Below are 6,000 nucleotides of genomic sequence, written 5' to 3'. Positions count from 1 at the left end.
AGCAAGGTTGGGATCATGTGCAGCCGCTCTCACTAAAAGGAAAAAAAAAGGGGGTGGGAAGTGTGCTTTAAGCATTCTTTTCAAAAACTGTCTTTAACATAATGTATTGTTCCTAGAGTGGGGAAAGCTGTATGATCACCTCAGGAGTGAGCTCGTTTTAGAGCTGAGCTGAAATTTCTCAGAGGAATTTGTTTTCTGAGAAAATCTAATGATTTTTCTTTTTCTCACCCTTCTGGAAAAAGGCCACTTTGCAGAATTTGTTTGCAGAATAGTCTCCATTTTTGTTGTTTGAGCAACACACTGTGACATGAAGCATGTAGACAGGGCAAAATGGAGATCTTTTACATTCCAGTAAAAGATAAGTACAAGGCCACTGTTATGGGGAACAGTTGATAAAGCAGATAAAGATAAAAGGAAAGTGTGTTAATTTTTAACCATACCCTTTTGATGGCATGTAGCTTGCATCAGATCTGTATTTGAACGTTAGTACCAAATTCCAGAGAGGTAGCCATGTTGTAACAAAACCAGAGTTTTGGTGGCACTTTAAAGGAACACAAAGCAATCCCATGCTCAAACTACAGTGGCCGGTGAGGTTTTCCCTGTACTAGCAGATTTTGAAATACACTCCTGCTGGGGTCCCAGCACTGGCGTTATGTCCAGGCTATACTAGCATAATACTACTCTGGCAAATCCCCTGTGCCAGCAGAAGATCTAAAACTGGCTATGGCACATGACAGGAGGTTTGTTCTTGGGAAGGTGGACTTAGTCTAAAATTTTGTTGTTTATTCGTTCAGTCGCTTCCGACTCTTCATGACTTCACGGACCAGCCCACGCCAGAGCTTTCTGTCGGCTGTCGCCACCCCTAGCTGCCCCAAGCCTGGCCCAAAGATATGTCTTTATAGCCAGGGCCGGCACTACCATTAGGCCAACTAGGCAGCCGCCTAGGGCGCAGACCTCAGAGGGATGCAGTATTTTCCTTTAAGTGTCACAGTTTTATACAAATTAGCTGTTTTAAGAAAAAAACATAATAAAAGGAAAATATAATAGCTCAGAAACTCTTCTTGAACAGCTGAATCGAAGTTGGCAATTTTGTGTGTGTGTGTGTGTGTGTGCAAGTAGCTCGCCTTGCTTAGGGCGCAAAATAGTCTGGCACCGGCCCTGTTTATAGCCTGAACTTCTATCCTGACTGATGTCCAGACAAAAGCAGCAGTAAACCATAAAATAAACATATAATTTGCAATCAGCAGCAGTATTAAATCAAAATGAATCAAATCAAATCAATGATCATTCTGATGAAATTTGGGTATAAATTACAATGTCTTGATACAATGCTGAAATGTGCAAAAAGAAGAAGATTCTCCCATATGAGCTTTGCCTGCATTTTGAGATCTTTTGGAGAGATCCTTCTTTCTGTCCCACAACCACTGGAGGCACATTTGGCGAGAACGTCAGAGAGGGACTTCTCATCAGCTGCTCCCAAGTTCTGGAACTCCATGCCAAGATAGTCCAGTCTGGCTACATCTTTTTGTCCTCCTCCTAGCAGGCAGATTCAGACCAACTTTGGGGGTTTGAGCTACTCACTAAAGCCGGTTTTAACTGGTGGGTAATGTTTATTTCTTTTTTATTGATGCATTTTACTGATTTTTTTGGTATGTTTTAATTAGAATTTTATATTTTATAGTTCTTAGCCACCCTGAGCACTATTTGTTGTGGAAAGGTAGGATATACATTGAATTAATAAATAACATTTTAAATAACTATGCTTAGAATTAATCTTAAACCCACCTAGTAAGTGTGTTTAGAATTGCCCTTTGGATAGTTAACTGTTCTGCCCTATTTTTACCCAGCCATTTGATAGACTTATAAGTTGATCTTATGGATCAGATTTAACTATTACAGCACAGAAGTAGCTTATGCCATAGTGGATAAAGCAACACCCTGAATTTGCAAGTAGGTGTAGAGATGACATGTTTTGCTACAAAAGTTCCTTATTACACAAGACAAAGAACTGCATCATTTTTGAGGCCTGAACTGATAATTAGACCATAGATTTGTATGAGATCAGCTATTGCCACATGTCCTCCAAAAGGACCAAGTGCAACGGAAGCACAGATACGCATGTAATGTGAGTGCCATTTTGCTAAAATGAATATGTTTTGCACTGTATCATTCTATGCTTCGTTTTTAATATAAATGAAATTAGGTGTCAAAAGCTGAAAATGAAATAGTAGGAAATGTATCACAAATGAGATACATTCTTTACCTTTTCCAGGACACCAGTAGTATAACTCTTCACGCTCATACCCTGCTATAAATAAGTACATGTAAGTGAAATTAATACACAGTCTTCCCCTATTTACTTCTGCCTCTATTTCCTTTTTCTTCATCTGTTGACTCCCTCATGTTGAATTTTAGATTACCAGCTTCTAAAGACTAGAATCCGCCCCCTTACACTGTATACAGTGCCATGCACATTGCTAGAAGTAGATAAATAATAAAAGATAACGAGCTGGATCCTGATTTAGATGCCTGCAACTGAGCTGATGGAAGCGGATGTCCTCACCCCCGGCGGCCTCTCAAATCCCATGAAAATGCTACACACAGGGTCAAAAGACCCTGCTAAATGGGGTGAGCTGTAGTGTGGATGTGGGCGGGGTGGGGAGGATCCTGCCCAATTGGGCGGAAGCACCTTCTGTGAGTGGAGCCCTTCTGCCAATAGAAGGCAGATCCTGAATCCAACCCAGTATGATCAGAGATGTGATTTTTGCAATTTAAGATTATGTAAAAAGCATGGATTTTATGGATTCTCAAAAGGAATTTTAGTTGCTCAACAGGAAACATTAAAATATTTCTTAAAACTTAGTTAGCCATATACCCCCTGCTCCATTTCAAATTTCCGGGTTACATTTATAGAAGTCTGTTTCCCATTGAGTTTTCTAGTAAATCTATTTACAAAGGGATATATTGACTGGCCTGTACACTATGTATGGTACATATCCAAGCTGTGTTTGACATGCCAGCCACCCGAAGTGTTGTAAGCTAAGGAGCTTTCAGTTCTTAAGCACTTTAAACACCTTAAAGAGTTTAAGCTACTTATGTGACTCTAGAACCTACAGATGGCCCAACAATTTATCTCATTTGGGCCAGATGATAAAAGAGTCCCTTATAGTCTGTTGGTGTCCAATTATTTGAATGAAAGATAACTCTTTGGTAGCTGTCACTCATATGCCAAAGAGACAGAAAGAGAGACTAAAAAAAAGATGATAGAGTAAAACCTCAATAATGAGGACATAGTGGAATATTACATGCTTTTGTGTATTTGTTTAACTAGAGAAAATAACTCCATAAATAACTGCAACTACCATCATATGGATGCTGTAGATCAGTTTTTCAGATGTGTAGATAAGGCCAGTTCCATGAAAGCAAAAATACACTGCAGAAACTTCTCTGCACCATGTTTCATTTAATAGTTATTATTGAAATGTGATTGTGACTAAAACAGGTTCTCTTTTATTGAAGTATTTCTGCTTCTCTAAATCCTGTATTTAAAGATATGTGTTGTATCCTAAGTCCAAAGGATGAAATGTATAGTTTGAAATGTCCAAAGATGAAGATGACTGTAATCTGACTTCAGTAGGATGGCAGTCAAGAATGGTGGAATATTCAGTACTGTGCTTGCATATAATTCTAACACAGGATTTAATGTTCCGGTGATTAATCTTTATGAGCCCAAGCAAAGACTCAGGTTCATGTGCTTCCCCCATAACTGAACAAATTACTATTTAGTTTCACTTGCCCTGATTCTTGTCCTTTCTTTACATTAATACTAAGAATAATGGTTTAAAACAAACTAGTCAATTGCTAAACAAGTCAAAAGGAAACTCCTGGCTTGTTTTGCTGGCTTGTTAAATTAGAGTTTGTTTTAAACCATGATTCCTGGTTCATATGTAACAACAAGCCAGGAATCAGAGAAAGTGAAATTAAACTTGGCAGGAGCCTTCCCAGTTGTTTGGGAGAAGAAGAGGGGGCAATGCATGAGCCTGAGGCTTTGCTATGGCTCACAGAGGCTCGTGCATGTAATGCTAAATCCTGGGTTAGTCTTACAGGCAACCCAACCTGCTGTCAATCACCCACTTCATATAGCCTCCTCTATATCGTTTTTTAAAAAAGGAAACCCTAAATACTTTTTTTATTTCAGTCAGTTTTTGAATGATCTTAGAGTTTTATTCTTTTTCCTTTACTAATCTTTATTTTAATTTGAAGCAATACATCATAATACAGAAGGAGAGGGTAGGCACATTGTTTATAGCTTAGAATTTCCAATATTAACAAAATATTTTTATATACTAGTTTAGTATACCTTACTAAAGTTTTATTCTCTAAAACTTTTTCTTTTATATTGTACTCAATAAGACACAAAGTTGTACTACATCTTGGACCTTACCTTACCTTCATTACGTTTGTTGATTTAACTGTATAAACTATATCCCAAACACAAATATGCTAATCATTCAAAGATGATCCAAATTAATTTTTTCTACTTGAAACAAATGGTTATTCAAACAGCTATATTTGTTTTATAACTTTTAACTGCTGTTATTTCATATGGTTATATTGTTATGTAATTCGATGTATTAATAACTTGGTATTAGTTATTGTAAGTTTCCTTATGAGGTTATATACTTTAAATGCTGGGATGTGAAAACTAATAAATAAATAAATAATCATGTTAATGGTAGGAAAGTGGTGGTGAATCTCTGAATACAGTGAACAAGAACCAGGAAGGAGGTGGTCCAAACGAACATTTATGTATCTCCCCCCCCTCCCCCCAAGTACTTCTCTTTAAATGTGGGCACAGGTCACAAGATCTGACTGATGGAAATCCTTTCATGGAAATGTTGTATCCCAAATCTTTCCTCACATCTCAGTTTCCCTTTCTAACAAACCACCAGCAAAAAAAATCTACATTTTTCTCATACTCCAAAAGAAACAGTCACAAACTACCACTTCCTAACGCAATGAATGAGCTATTAATTCCAACTTCCTGTTCTTATCAGCAAGAAAATACATTTCCCCAAGCCCTCTATTTCTCACATTGGGGCTTACAGGTTTACTGTTAGATTATACTATAAACTGCTTCAAACTCTGAATGCAACATATTGACCTCACCTGTGTTTTGCTTGCTTTTAACTATGTTAAATTGTGTTATACTTATGAAAACAAATGGATTTTCCCCTTATATCAACAGTCTTAAATTATCACTTAGCAGTAGAATATGGGTAGTTTGAAATGATTTTGTCATCTTCTCAAATCAATTAAAACACAGTTGTATTAGTATAGCAATTTAGGGCATAACCCAGGGGTGGAGAGTCTTAGTCCTAAAGACCCAATCTGGCCAGCTGGGGCTTCTCATATAGCCATGCCCCTTTCCCTGCCCCTCCCCTGGTTCCTGGCTTTTCATAGAATCATAGAATAGCAGAGTTGGAAGGGGCCTACAAGGCCATCGAGTCCAACCCCCTGCTCAATGTAGGAATCCAGCCTAAAGCATCCCTGACAGATGGTTGTCCAGCTGCCTCTTGAAGGCCTCTAGTGTGGGACAGCCCACAACCTCCCTAGGTAACTGATTCCATTGTCGTACTGCTCTAACAGGAAGTTTTTCCTGATGTCCAGCTTGAATCTGTCTTCCTTTAACTTGAGCCCATTATTCCGTGTCCTGCACTCTGGGAGGATCGAGAAGAGATCCTGGCCCTCCTCTGTGTGACAACCTTTTAAGTATTTGAAGAGTGCTATCATGTCTCCCCTTAATCTTCTCTTCTCCAGGCTAAACATGCCCAGTTCTTTCAGTCTCTCTTCATAGGGCTTTGTTTCCAGACCCCTGATCATCCTGGTTGCCCTCTTCTGAACACGGTCCAGCTTGTCTGCGTCCTTCTTGAATTGTGGAGCCCAGAACTGGACGCAATACTCTAGATGAGGCCTAACCAGGGCTGAAAAGAGAGGAAC

Source organism: Elgaria multicarinata, chromosome 9 (assembly GCF_023053635.1).
Source record: "Elgaria multicarinata webbii isolate HBS135686 ecotype San Diego chromosome 9, rElgMul1.1.pri, whole genome shotgun sequence".
In the NCBI taxonomy this organism is placed as follows: Eukaryota; Metazoa; Chordata; class Lepidosauria; order Squamata; family Anguidae; genus Elgaria; species Elgaria multicarinata.
The sequence above is the reverse complement of the archived record's forward strand: the minus strand, read 5'-3'. Positions refer to the sequence as shown.